Source organism: Hemitrygon akajei, chromosome 4 (genome assembly GCF_048418815.1).
Source record: "Hemitrygon akajei chromosome 4, sHemAka1.3, whole genome shotgun sequence".
NCBI lineage: Eukaryota > Metazoa > Chordata > Chondrichthyes > Myliobatiformes > Dasyatidae > Hemitrygon > Hemitrygon akajei.
In genome coordinates, this window is record NC_133127.1 from 72900063 (window position 1) to 72915306 (window position 15244).

Consider the following 15244-nt stretch of genomic DNA (forward strand, 5'->3'; position numbering starts at 1 on the left):
TCCAGCAGTAGCTCTCTAATTGGAACTAAGAGGCCGGGTGTGGAAGCATCAGGTAATGTTTTGTTCAGTAACTCCTCTTGTAACTCCTCATTTCCAAAGATTTTCACCAATCAGGGTCTTAGTTGAAAACTCTGTTTTCCATAAAACTGTCGGGGTTCAATCATGGAGGAAAACAGATGGAGGGAGGGAGACTGAATGTAGGAAACTACAGACCTGTTGTCCTTTTTCTGCTGAAAGCAACGTTCTGGCTTAACATTCACAATTCTTGTCCCTTCTTATTTTGGGATCCAGATGGCTGAATAAACTCAGTCCACACCCGACAGATGTTGGTGAAGTGAAACAGGCCTGTTTTTAATTGTATCTGACAGGGATATTTTCCAAACTATTTAAAGAGATTTAAATAAATATAACATTTTAAAATATTGCATTTTTAGGAAAATGTAACTAAAAGCAAAAAAAGTATGAGTAAGATTAGGAAAAGATTAGCTTTAGATGTCAATGTACATCAGAATATTTCACATACAGTGAAATGCATCGTTTGCATCAATGAATAACACGGTCCAAGCATTACCATGCTTTTAACTTGCCTACAATTACTAACCCTACCACATCATTGGAATGTGGGAGGGAGCCAGGGCACCCAGAGAAAACCCATGTGATAATGGGAAGAATGTTCATATTCCTTATGGACAATGATGGGAATTGAACCCGAGTCACTGGTGCTGTAAAGTATTCTGCTAACCGCTACACTACCATGCTGGCCAGATAATGAACAGATAATTAGAAATATTTAAATAAAACCAGGATTGTTTTTTCTTCCTAAGGATTAGTAGTCATTCTTTTAAGTCAGGCTAAAATGCAAAGACCCTTCTTACAGTACAACATGTCTTCACCATTAACCTCAATTTAATTTTTTCTCTCTTCATTGACATGTTGGTATTTTTCACATGTTTGAAGTTTAAGGCAGACAGACAGACATGTTTTATTGATCCCGGGGGAAATTGGGTTTTGTTACAGTCACACCAACCAAGAATAGTGTAGAAATATAGCAATGTAAAACCATAAATAATTAAATAATAATAAGTAAATTATTCCGTGGAAATAAGTCAGGGTGTCTGACACTCCGAGGGCGGAGTTGTAAAGTTTGATGGCCACAGGCAGGAATGACTTCCTATGACGCTCAGTGTTGCATCTCGGTGGAATGAGTCTCTGGCTGAACGTACTCCTGTGCCTAACCAGTACATTATGGAGTGGATGGGAGACATTGTCCAAGATGGCATGCAACTTGGACAGCATCCTCTTTTCCGACACCACCGTAAGAGTCCAGTTCCACCCCCACAACATCACTGGCTTTATGAATGAGTTTGTTGATTCTGTTGGTGTCTGCTACCCTCAGCCTGCTGCCCCAGCACACAACAGCAAACATGATAGTACTGGCCACCACAGCCTTGTAGAACATCCTCAGCATCATCCAGCAGACGTTAAAGAACCTCAGTCTCCTCAGGAAGTAGAGACGGCTTTGACCCTTCTCGTAGACAGCCTCAGTGTTCTTTGACCAGTCCAGTTTATTGTCAATTCGTATTCCCAGGTATTTGTAATCCTCCATCATGTCCACACTGACCCCTTGGATGGAAACAGGGGTCACCGGTGCCTTAGCCTCAGAATTTCTGCAGATGACTTATCTCAGTGTTGCATCTAAGATCCGAGGTATACAGGGTAAAAAGGATGGAAGCCAATACGGTCCCTTGTGGGGCCCCAGTGCTGCTTATAGCCATGTCTGACACACGGCTCTGAAGCTGCACAAACTGTAGCCTGCCTCTCAGGTAGTCCATTATCCAGGATACAAAGGAAGTGCAACCCACATTGAATGGAGCTTTTCCTCCAACAATGAGGGATGTATGGTACTGAAGACATGATCATCACAATGCTGCCCTGGGAGTAGGCTCTGTTTAGCAGGTACATAGCAACATTGTAGACTCCAATATGCTCCTGGAAGGCAGGAGATGATGTGTAGGGGATCGAGGACTGATCTGACAGGGGAATGGGGGTGAGCCAGGACAAGCTTCTCTAGGGTCTTCATGATGTGTGAGGTCAGGGCCACTGGACAGTAGTAATTCAAGATTTTCGGTTGGTCCTTCTTGGGTACTGGGATCGCACATGATGTACCATAAAACACTGGCCATACAAGGTTACATTTTGATACTTCATCAAAATGCTGAACTTACAATCATTGACAAGGCCCAGATAAAAGTTTACAGAAGATCATGTAGCCCATCTTTGTACTTTGAAAATGCTTTTCTATTAATCCCCTTTCTAACATCCCAGCAGTAATTCTAATTTCAAACATTTCTCTACCTCCCATATTAAAATGATTAAACACACAACCTTGTGTAAAATAAATTTTTGATTAACTCTGATGATATTCTTACAAGTATGTCTCTACTCAGCAAAACATCCATCAACAGAAATAGTTGTTCCTGAAATTCCTTATAAAAATCCCAATGTAAAAAGAATCTGTTACTCTCTTTTCTCTTAACAAAAGCTCAACTCTCCCGGAATCCCCAATACCCTTTCTATGCTCTTGACACACCTCTCAAAGTCGGGCAACAAACAGAAGGCCAAACAAATGAATTGTGCAGTTTTATCAACGGTAACTGAACCTTCAGCATTTGAACAACTGGCATTAAATAAAGCTAAGTTGGTTGCTCACTTTTAAAATTTACATTTATTTTTAATTAATTATTTTTAAAAAAAATATCTCTGAAGTGTGAAAGATGCATTAGCTATCAACACTCGTCAAGGTGATACTGGGAGTAGAACTCTGTAGATTCATCACCATTTGTGGCTCACTCTGTCTTGAGTAAGGGCTTCTAGTGCTCCCTACCCCAGGGTACTAAAGAAGGTAGCTGTGGGATTAGTGCAGGGGGTGGGGGGGGGGGGGGGGGGGAGGAGTGAATGCAGGCAGTGGATCGGTGCATCAGATTCAAGATTATATCTTTAATTATATTTTTTTATATAAATCCCAATATGAAAAAGTCTCCACTTCAAAGTATGTTCTTAAATAATTATTAATGTATCCTTTCATTTATGTATATTCAAGTTTAAACACTTCTTGGTTCTTCCTTTAATATTTTAGTGTAAGATTCCCATTTGCCTTTTACTCCACTTTCCAGAAAGTGTCATTTTATACTTCCGTGCTAAAACTCACCAAAAGATTATCTGCCAGATCATTATCATTATCTTGTCTTGATTTGAGGTTGTCTGCTGGACATTACTGGCACAACATCAACCTAAAGCATGCAGAATGAAGCTTAACCCATTCCTGATCCACGCACAGGCATTTACCTGGACAGCTTATGTTCCACATGGGAGCTTATTTGTAATTCAAGGTGAAACAGTATACACAGAATCTTAGCATCCTCTGTGGACTGAGCAAAGATCCTTAGAAAGAAACATAGATGACCATTGTAAAATACAAATCTGTTTTACTGAGGTTTTTCATCTTACTATCTGTATGGGTACTCCAATCCTGACCTCAGAAGTTTCTAAATACAGCTAAGTGTTAGAGCTGCAGTATATTCCTTCCCTCTACCATTATTCCTACACCTTCTGAGGTAAGCTGCTGGTTATTTGAGTTGTAGTATATACAGTTTCACAACTGACAGCTTCTGGATCTAACTCATTCTGAAACTGTCTACCTACACAACATTAGAATCACATATTTTAAATTGTGGATAAATCTGAGGAGTTTCCTGAAATGCCTGTTGTGAACAATGTCTTAGGAGTGGAGTGGGACCTGACAGAACTTGTAAACACTGTAAAAATTGCTTTTGTTTTACATACTTGATTTCACCCTTCATCACACAAACAGCTGATTTCTCCATTTCCTCATGGGGGTACTCACCACTGATTAAACATGTGATTACAAGTGGTGTGCAGAGAATCTGACAAGATTCACAGATGTGGCTAAAAATCAGTGTAATCTTGCAGAACGGAAACCACCCAGCAGAACTGTGAACTAAAGCCTAATAACAAAGCCCCAGGGAAAATATGGTACAAAGTGGGTAGGCTGTATTCTTTGGATAACTTCCATGATATATAGGAAATATTAATATTTTTGTGCATTTAAGTTATAAATGCCACATACACAGATTCATTTGATGCTGGATAGAAACAAAACTGTTAACTAAATACCTTCAAATGATAAGTTCAGCAATGTAATAGGGTGAACTGCAATGCAGCCTTTACCTGATAGCTTGCTGTTGGAGGTCTGTGTAAGTTTTGAAGATTATATTTCATTAACGTTGTTAAATTATAGCAAAATACCACTGTATTGATAGCTTGTGCAAGATTTTAATTCCTCAACAACACCACAATTGTACTGTACATGAGACTGGCTGCAAGTGAAGTATTACTAAAAACTATTTGATTACTGTTAACTATTTAATATTATTTGGCTTATTTTAGCTCACTTTTACAAACTAGATATATTTAAGGCTAGCAGAATAGTAGCATCTCTGACACTTCATCAAATTATGTAAATTTTAAAACAATGAAACACATATAAATCCAGAGTTACAGACTTACAAATCTCTATTAAAAATTAGAGATATGGAATATTTGTTCACATGAATTTTATATGAAAAAAATCCAAATAAAGTACGCATGTGCAGTTTAAGTGGATTTGTGTTACTGAAAATTATAAGGCCCATTTTCTAGGATCGTACCCCCCCATATCCTGGGGGTTGCACATATTACATGGTTCTATGATTTCCAGAGACTTTTGCTGTGCGACTTTTTTGTCCACTCTGTAACATTCTAAGTTGCATATACAGAGGCGTCCAGTTAATCAGGACACATCAGCACCAGTACATTTTGGCCTAATTAAGTGGCTGCCCCAATTAGCCGAAGTTTCATGAAAATAGTTAAAAAGGTATAAAAAAAGACAAACTACCATTTAACTGAGTTACAAATTATGTATTTAAATGAAATACATAATGAACTAGAACACTACAAATACTACTACAGTACTATAAGACTGTCTATTAGTTCCTAATATTTATCGTCATATGCAGTGTATGCTACCACGTTCTTTAGACTGACAGTAGATGAACAAAATCAGCGCAGGCACCTAGTGTAGACAATTTATGATGATTGCATCCTTCAAATCTTCTTTTTCATTGTAACATTCAAGATGATTGTCGATACCTTTAAATTCATCATAGTTCCTGACTTGTTGAAGTAATAACATCGTTTCAGTTTCGCTCCTGGCTGTGTCTGGCATCTCCAAGCTCGAATGCTTGAAGCCCCAGTGAACAAAACAGTTCTAAGTTGTCTTACTGCTTATTTCTTGCCAACTATCAGTGAGAAAAATCACTGAATTTTGAACACAAACACATGCAACTGACATTATTTTAAAACTGTCTGCTCTAAGCACAGTGTAGTGTCTAATGGCCACACAGGTGTTTGAGTCTGGCACTAGTTAGAAACTCAATAGACTCCTGTGCCAATTAAGCTGCATAGTGCCCCAAATAAATGAAGGGAACCATGGCCATTTTTCCAATTAGTTTTTGTTCTTTAAGAGTTGTCCTAAATAAACGGCCACCATGATTAGCCAATGGCTCAATTAACTGGAATCTTCTGTATTATGAATGCATTGGCCACTTGTATAATGTCTAATGATGCTTCACAAAGGAGAAAAGGAGCAACTATTTACTAGAGTCTTGCACACTGCCATTTCTCTTCCAATGCCTACCTCTACTTCCTCATGCCAATGAACGGTAAAATCCTATAACCACATCTGTAGGTGAAGCTTATTCCTGGTACCAAAGGACCATGAAAATTTGTCCTGTATTCAATGGGTTATAAATAGATCAGGAAAATAATTTCACTATCTTAAAAGAAATTTTGTAGTTAAATACAAATCCTGGTTGTGTGAGTTATTAACATATGTAAACAAAAAAACTTCCAATTTATTAAATGAGACAAGTATTCAAACGGCTCTTAAAGTACAAGTTAGGAAAAAAGAATCCTCTGTTTCTCAGGACTGACTGTTCCAAATTTCTTGAAATGTTTTTCTTCCAGCCTGCTGCCTTTAACAAACATGAACTGACATAGTTCAGATTAGACAATAATGTGATTTTTCATATAGCGTTGGGTAGCTCAACAGATATAAAATTCTATGTCACATCACAGCGGTATTTAAAACGATGAAACAAGACAAATAACTGAAACATCTTGCAAATGGGAAGAACTAGCTAATATAGACGAGTATGTATATAGACAGGGATTAGTAATGAGAATTATGGATCTCACTGATGTTTTTCTTAAACTGCACAAAGTTTTGTTCAATTTTGTTAAAACATTAGTGGTGCCATAACTTTAGTCTGCTTCCTGGAGACAGTGGTAACCTGAACTTGACCATGAAAGGAATTAAATTAATAGCTCAAAAACCAGTGGGATCATGTATACATATGGATGGCCAGGCAATGTGCAGTCTACCTGTGGCACAATTTACACAGCCATGTACATATCAGGTGCTGCCATATCAAATTATTGGCTAATGCACAGTGAGTGAAAAGGAAACACACCCTGCGTCATGTGATCACGAGGAATATGTCCCAATACTGAGAGTTTACCCTGTCAGAACAGGGGTAACTGAGCGAGCATTTGCGGATTAAACCCTGAAGTTAAGCACATCTGGTACTGAATCCACAGACTCTGCAGAATCCTGCAGGCTGACTCTGTCAGGACTATCGGTTTGGAATATTTTCAGCAAAGACAAGATCTGCCTAGCCCAGCTCTGAAAGGGGAGTAACCGTCCTTCTGTGAAAGTCTGTTTTCTTTTAAAACTGAACAACTGCAGAACTCATTCAGCGCCCAGAAGTAAAGTTTTTTTTCTCCTCTAGGCAAAGTACAGCCATCCATCACTTAACAGACTTACTTCCTGTTTTGAAGCAGTTGGGGAGGTATAACTTCCAACCTAAATACTTGGCTTGGCAAGCTGCTCTAGTGTTGATGGACGCTTTTATAACCACTTCATTCCACCTGAATTTTGGTGGAATACAGGAGGGGAACAAAACGAACAACAGAAACAGCTGCAGGAAAAGGTTAGCTGAAGTCTGCCAGCTGTTACTAATAATAGTTAGTGAAGTCAACACCAGTGTGTTCACTTAAAACTATTTAAAATACATTTTTAAAAATATGCTGTGCAGTTTAAAATGCACCAAGTTTTGGCATTCAAACATAACCCTGCAATTAGGATTGCAGATAATATTGGTCAGATTTTTCTATATATAGAAAGAGAGGCAGAACAAAAAAAAACAATTGAACTATGCAGGGGCATTTTAGAAAAATGGAAATGGTGAAAAGAACAAAAAGCATAGAACAAAAAATAAATTAAAGTTTTAAATAATTCATAAATGAGGATGCCAATGTTCCCAATCACCCAGATATTGCTGGAAACTTTGATGAAACTCAGAATGCTTAAGTTACTCTACTGTATGTAACTGACAGCAACTTCCACCCTTTTATGATATGTATGAAAATGAAGAAATCGAGCAGCTACCGCCAGTCATGCAGCAGGGTGTGCTCCAAAGCAAGAACCCTCATGCAGTTGAGAGGTGATTCCTGTAATAGAACCTTTCAACAAATCCTGTAGGAGGCACGGTGTGTTGAAGACAGAAAGCTAAGCTGCTGTAATTTGAATCACACTTTGATTTCTCTAACCCGGTAATTTCTCCTCCCTCCTTCCATCTCTCGTTTTTACATTCCACATTCTACTTAACCTCTCCCTTTTCTCTTCTCCTCACCTGCTCATTACTATCCTCTTATTCCCCTTTTCCTTCTCTTTCTTCCATAGGCAACTGTCCTCTCTTTTTAGATGTCTTATTCTTCAGCCCTTTACTTCTCCATCTATCTCCTTCCAGCTTCTTACTTCATCCCCCCTTCTCTACTCACCCACCTTCCCCCTCACCTGGTTCACCTGCTATTTGCCAGCTTGTACTCCTTTCGCCTACCCCCCCCCCCCCCCCCAATCTTCTCATTCTGTCCTCTGCCTTTCCAGTCCTGATGAAGGATCTCGGCCCAAATTTCAATGTACGTGTGATAAATAAATCAATTTGCAACAACCTTGTACTCATCGTCAGTAAGACCAAAGAGCTGATTGTGGACTTCAGAAAGGATAGGATGAGGGAACATGAACTATTTATCATAGAGGGATCAGAAGTGGAATGAGTGAGCAATATCAAGTTCCTGGGTGTCAAGATCTCTGAGGTTCCAACCTGGTCTCAACATATTGATGCAGCTATAAAGAAGGCAAAATAGTAGCTACATTTCATCAGGAGTTTGAGGAGATCTGGTTTGCAACCTAAGACACTCAAAAACTTCTACAGATGTACCATGGAGAGCATTCTGACTGGCTGCATCACTGTCTGGTATGGGGGTGGGGGTGCAGCTAATGCACAGGATCGAAAGAAGGTACAGAAAGTTGTAAAACTAGTCAGCTCCTTAGTATCCAAGATATTCTCAAGGAGCGGTGCCTCAGAAAGTTGGCATCCATTACTTACACCCCATTACCCAGGGCATGCCCTCTTCTCACTGTTACCATCAGGAACGAGGTACAGAAGCCTGAAAGCACACACTCAATGATTCAGGAACAGATTTTTCCCCTCTGCCATCTGATTTCTGAATGGACACTGACCCCACGAACACGACCTCACTTTTTTAAAATTATTTCTGTTTTTGCACTATTTTTAATTTAACAATTTAATATACATATATACTGTAAATGATTTACTTTTTTTTGATCATGTATTACATTGTACTGCTGTTGCTAAGTTAAGAAATGTCATGACATATGCTGGTGATAATAAACCCAATTCTGATTCTGAATCCAAAATGACAACTGTTTATTCTCCTTCATAGATGCTGTCTTATTGCTGAGTTCCTCCAGCACTTAGTGTGTGTTGATTAAGGTATTTGTTGGGTGCTAGTTACCATTTTTCCATTCCTCACATCAGATGCAGACCAGCTTTGTTTTGACTGCTCCTTAATGATAAAAGGCCCAGTTGCTGTGCAGGATGTTGTCATCAAAATGTCTCCCCAGCAGTGGAGACATTAACAGGTAGATCAGTAGAGAGAGGCAAGTGAGTTGCAATGAAATAGCTGAGGGTTGGTAGCCAGAGATCAAGCAACCAATGGATTGATAGTTAAGGAACCAAGATGGTGAATGAAATAACTGAGGGGGAGAGCCAAAAGGAGACAAGACATGGGTTCAACAGACACAAAAAGCATTCTGCAGATGCTGGAAATCCTAAACAGCATTCACAAAATGCTGGATGGAGTCAGCAGGTCAGGTAGCAACAATGGAGGGAAATAAACAGTCAATGCTTCGGCCCAAAATCATTCGTAAGGAGAGTTGGATCTAGTAGCCCTTCATCAACAAACTGGCAGATGGTGATGACCAATCTACCGTGTCCCTCCCAGGCCTGGCAGTGGACGGGGTGGTGGAACAGGGCAGGGGTAGAACTTTTAGAGACTGAAAAGAGGCCAGTATTCTACTTTAAAAAAATCTATTTGAAGTGGGTTTTCTCTCTGTTGTCTAGAACCAGGGATCTGCTCAGACAGAGCTCCTTTACTTAATGCTGTGCATAATAATTTAATATGTTTGTACTACACAGCTAATGCAAAGCAACACATTTCATATCATATATGTCTGTAATAATAAATTTGATTCGGATTCTGATTTTGACCTTTCAAACTATGAAGATCTGCTTGTGCACATACTGCTATCTGCGGGCATGCAAGCACACCAATTGTAAATTGTAGATTATCTTTCAGATATTCCATACATGATTTATATGATATCTCTGAGTTTCTATAAAAATGAAGTCATGTTTTGCATGTTGATTTGGAGCTCGTGATCCAATTTCAAACAAAATCCTTAGCTTTGTGTCTTACAAGTTAACTGTAAGTTATGAAAATTATAGGATTTAATTTTGATAACATATACACATTCAAGGAAACAACCAAAGGTGCCTTTGCTTCAGAATTCTGATGACCTTCAGCTGTGATAGGGACTTATGTAGGAAGGATTCAAATGCTTGATTCACAAATAAAGGCAAAGAGAGAAGCTATTTTAAATTAAACGAGGAGAATATTAAATTGTGTGAGGGAAAATTGACTTGGAAACTCATATTGAATATTGTTCCATTAAGCCAGACAAGCTTAGTCACTTTGATAGGATTGCTTCATCTACTGATCAATCTTCTTCCAAATATTTTCATTTCCACTTTGTTTTGCCTGAGTTAAGGAGAGTTTTGCCTCTCATCCAATAAAACTGGTTCAGCCAGAATCAGAAAAATCTACAGCACTCTACTGATCTTTTATGTTGGCTTCAAAAGCAGTGTATTTGCTTTACTGCATTACTGTGCAAGAAGCAATAAAGATTAGAAGAACTGAGAAACGCAGGCAATAAAAGGAAATTGCAAATATTTTTGCATAAATGCATAGCACATAAAAGAATAGTTAAAGAAAAGGTGTCCAATTAAATATGGCACAGCGATGCATCCTGCTGGAAATGGAAAGAATGGTGGATAAATTACATGTATCAGTTTTCACGGAGGAGAATGGCTGCGGAAATGAAAGGATAAATGAGGTAGTGAATCAATTAAATAACAAGGAGTGAAACAGATGGCAAAAGTGAACAAAATCAGCAGGAGCTGTCACCCTGCATCCAAAGTTGTGAGCAAAGTTATACAAAATGGATAATGAAGCTATGCATTACAATAAATTACTAAGAAATAGGAGCATAGGATAGTGCTCTTAACATAGTCAATGTATCAAAATTTGTTTAACTCCATGAGATCAAGTATATTCCATTTTTAGTAAGGAGACCCAAACAGTATACAACCAGTCCAGATGTTGTTGTAAAAGAGCTCTTTTTAATTACAGCTATATTTTCTTCATGTGATACTCCATTCCTCCAAGACGACTACAACCTTGTCATGGTTTGGAGGCTTGTATGCCTTAATGATCCAAACAGCTATGCTGACTACAGTAAAGGCCTATGCCTTGGCTCTTGGTGGGGTCATGCATGCCAAACAGTCAAAGGGTAGAGGTCAAACTAAGTGTGGTTCACTGGTCCTCCAGTTTCAGGGGTTCAGCTTGGAACTAACAACCCTGACTGGTCAAACAAAACTGTCACGAAAACAGCATTGAAGAATCCTTCTACATCTGTGAGCAACGGTATTTCTGAGTCTCCACCTGGGACTAGCATGACTGAAAGTCGTGAAAACCAAGAGGAAGCTACTGACATATTGAAGGAAGCCCTGAACACCACCAAGACCAAGACCAAAATTAGTTTCTGGAATGACAAACCATGTACCACACTGGTAAGCTGGCAAAAATAGCTGCAGAAATGCGTTGTTACATCCTACACATACTGGGTGTCAGGAAAGCAGATGGAATGGGTCTGGCAGGCTAAAGGCTGCAAGTGGTGGAACAGTTTTGTACATACTAAGGGAAGATGGTCAGCATCATGATGTCACTTTGAAGAAAGGCACTGAGAAATGCTTTCTGGAATAGAAGCCAATCAACAGTAGGCTGATGAGAGCCAGGCTGAAAGGGAAGAAAGTGAACATGACCTTGATCCAGTGCTGTGCTCTAACTAATGATAGTGACATTGAAGAAAAGGATGTCTTCTATGAAGGCTGCAATCTGAGGTAGAGTTAACACTATGCCATGACATAGTCATCGTCATGGGAGATCTGAATGCCAACGTGAGAAATAACAACTCACACTTCACTAGGGTCATGGGCATGCATGGATGTGGAATAATGAATAACAATAGTGAAAGACTGGCGGAATTCTGTGTCATTAACAATCTGGTCAGCGTGAAATCCACAAATTGACATGGTGCTCACCAAATGGATGTGACATGAACCAGATTGACCATTTGATAATCAATGATCCATGGAGACGATCCTTGCAGGACATACAGGTGAAGAGAGGAGCAGATGCAGGAAGTGATCACCACCATTTTGTAGCAGTGATGAAACTCAAGCTGAGAAACACTTGGACCAGAACATATATACAAAGACATTTTGATGTTGAGACGCTGAAAGACCCCAGTGTGAGATCTGCCTTCACATTTCAGTTTAAGGACAGATTTCAGGCCTTGTAAGACCTTGACAAGGCTGCGTTAGTAGACAAGATTGGCAAAATGTGGAAATGGATTGCCACGCTCTTCAAATAGAACAGTGAGGTTTGTATAGGATATAGAGCTGGAAAGAAATAAACAATGATTCAGCAAGGAACATGGACAACCTTAGAAGAAAGATGGAAGGTTAAGAAGGAAGCACTAGATACAAAGCCAACACGACCTAGGGTGAAACTTCAACTAAATACACTGAAGCTTAAAAGAAAGTGAAGGGACTTCAAGATTCATGCATTGTCAAAAAATGTATAAGTTATACAAACTTGAGATTTGCTTGCTCACTGGTAGCCACAAAGCAAAAAACCCAAAAGAACCCAAATAAAAAAGAAACAAAAATAAAAGACCAACACTTGATGCACAAGAGAAAGAAAAAAAATTAAAATTATGCAAACCTTTGAAGCAAACAATAAAAACAGTCCGAACCAAATTTGAGTCCTCAGATCTGAACCTGAGAACAGCCCTGGAGTAGGCCCAAGGCTTCGCTCATCAGTTCATCATATTAATGGGCACGGAGCACAGTGGCCAGGGTAGTCTTCATAACCTCAGCGCCATGGAGATGACCATCACAGAGAACAAGCGAAATTGACCAATACCCCGTCTTTTCAGTCTATCTGGGTTGGCATTTAAATTGACCTAACAATGGAACACTGAAAGGCTTCGCACCCTGGAGAGAGGAGAGCAAGTGAAATCGGCTCTCGCCTCCAATCTGGGACGGCACTTACTGTAAATTGTCTAGACAGTGTATTGTACCTTGTACTAAGACCTGGCTGCAGTGAAAGGCTCTGGGCCTAGACTACGCCCGAAGCTGCTCTCAAGCTCTTCAAATCAGCTCGGTGTCCAAAGCTATCCAACCTTGCACCCGGGCCAGTTGAACAAGCATCCAACAAGCACCCGGGTCATGGCTTGACCTTTTGGCACCAGACTGATTGAACCTCGCTTCCGTGCCAACTGTATGGGTATCGGAACTCCATCTGCAACGATTTTGCAACACACCATCTCGGCTCATCCCCCGAACTCGCCTTGCCATCGCTCATCCCTTCATTGTTTGTGGCAGCAATTCAATGCAATTTACCTCAGCAAAGGTACTTTTAGTGATGTTTTTAAGTCAGATTTCTTAGCTCGTTGACTACCAGAAGCTGTCACCCATATTCGGTAGCACCATCTTAACTGGAAGTCTTGTAAGAACAGATAAGAGTCTATATGGGAGACCTTGCAGTAGAGGCCAAAGAAGCAACCAATCAAGATGACCAGGGAAACGTATACAAGATTTCAAAGTTGGTATGCGGAAAGTTCCAGGCCAGATCCAGCGGTCCCCGGAGAGATAAGATCTGTATTTGACAACTGAGAAAGAACAAAAAGCACAATGAACAGAGTATTTCGGTGAATTACTGACTGGACCACTGCCAGGTGAAGAACCTGACGTACAAAAGGCAGCAGAGGACCTCGATATCAACAAAGATCTACCCAAGAAGGAAGAGATTATTGCTGTGATTAAATAACTAAAGAACAGCAAAGCTTCAGGACATGACAATTTGAACCTAAAGTTGCAGCAGCCACCCTGCAACCACTGTGAACTATAACCTAGGAATGGGGACAAGTACCCAAGAACTGAACAAAGGAAGTCATTGTTTGGATCCCCAAGAAAGGAGCGCTAAATGATTGCAACAACTGGTGTGGCATTACTCTTTTGTTAGTGCCCAGCAAGATTCTTGCCAAAGTCATTGTCCAGTGGATTACGGGTGTTGTTGATGTGTACTTGAGGAAAGAGCAAGCTGACTTCAGGGAGAACAGAGGCTGTGTCAACCAGATCTTCATGCCACGTAACATCATAAAGCAGAGCACAGTGTGGCATAGGCAACTGTATGTAAATTTTGTGGACTTTGAAAAGGCTTTTGACAGCATCCACAGGGAGATCCTCCGGCAAATACTCAGAGCATATGGGATCCTGTCCAAAAATGTCCAGCTCATTCAGAGTTCCTGTACTAATTTCACTTACACAGTTGGGAACAGCAACTTGAGCTTTGAAGTCAAGATAGAACTCAGACTAGGCTGTGTGATGTCAGCCATATTGTTTACCTGGTGATTGACTGGGCTATGAGGCAAACAATGAAAGATAAGCAGAGAGGCATTAGGTGGACACTATTCTCCACTTTGAAAGACCTTGACTTCTCGGGTCACCTTGCACTATTATCACATACACACCCACATATGCAAGAGAAAACTCAGCACCTCTGTACCTTTGGTGAACAGGCTGGATGCAACAGCCCGTCACAGAAAGACTGAGACCCTGACCCATAATCATGAGCCTCCTCCTCCTGTCAAGGCACACAGTGTTGCCGTACCCAGCACCCGCAGCTCACTTCCTAGACAGCATCATTCAGCAGGATGGTAGGATTAAGGATGACATCCAGTGCAGACTCAGCAAAGCTAGAAACATCTTCAGACCAATGAGTAACATATGGGGATCAACCAAGAACAGCATCCACACCCAGGTGAAGCTGTCCTGTCCACACTCTTGCTCAGGTCAGAATGCTGGTGCATGACAGAGAGCGATCTTGCCAAGAGCATCCAGAACATCCTCTGTATCTTCTGCCCAAGAAAGATCTCTAACCACGCCCTACTCCTTCAGTGTCATCAAGAGGACACGGTCACAATCATCATGAGGAAGTGTTGGAGATGGATTTGGCACGTGATGTGAAGGAAGGCCAACTCCATCATCAAGACAACACTTCATTGGACCCGTCGGAGAAAATGTGGGAGACCAAAGACAACTTGGCGCCATGCCGTAGAAGCAGAAATGAGGACCCTGAACCACACCTAGGACACAAAAGAGAAGATGGCTAAGGATAGACAGAGATGGAGGACCTTTAATGCTGCCCTAAGTGCCAGCGCCAAAGCAGTAATAAGTAAGTATATGACACTCCAATCCCCCTTAATAAGGATTAACGTACCATTTAACTCCACAACTGGTGGGTGTATCTATATTCATTTTCTATCATTCAGATACAGAGTATCTCAAATACCTTT

At 40.3% G+C, this 15244-nt stretch overlaps 1 protein-coding gene across 2 annotated transcripts in view; it reads right to left on the reverse strand.

Moving 5' to 3' along the window:
• Window positions 1-15244, reverse strand: part of afg2a (AFG2 AAA ATPase homolog A) — a 385051-nt gene that overhangs the window by 86385 nt on the left and 283422 nt on the right. The gene's annotated exons all lie outside the window — the stretch shown is intronic.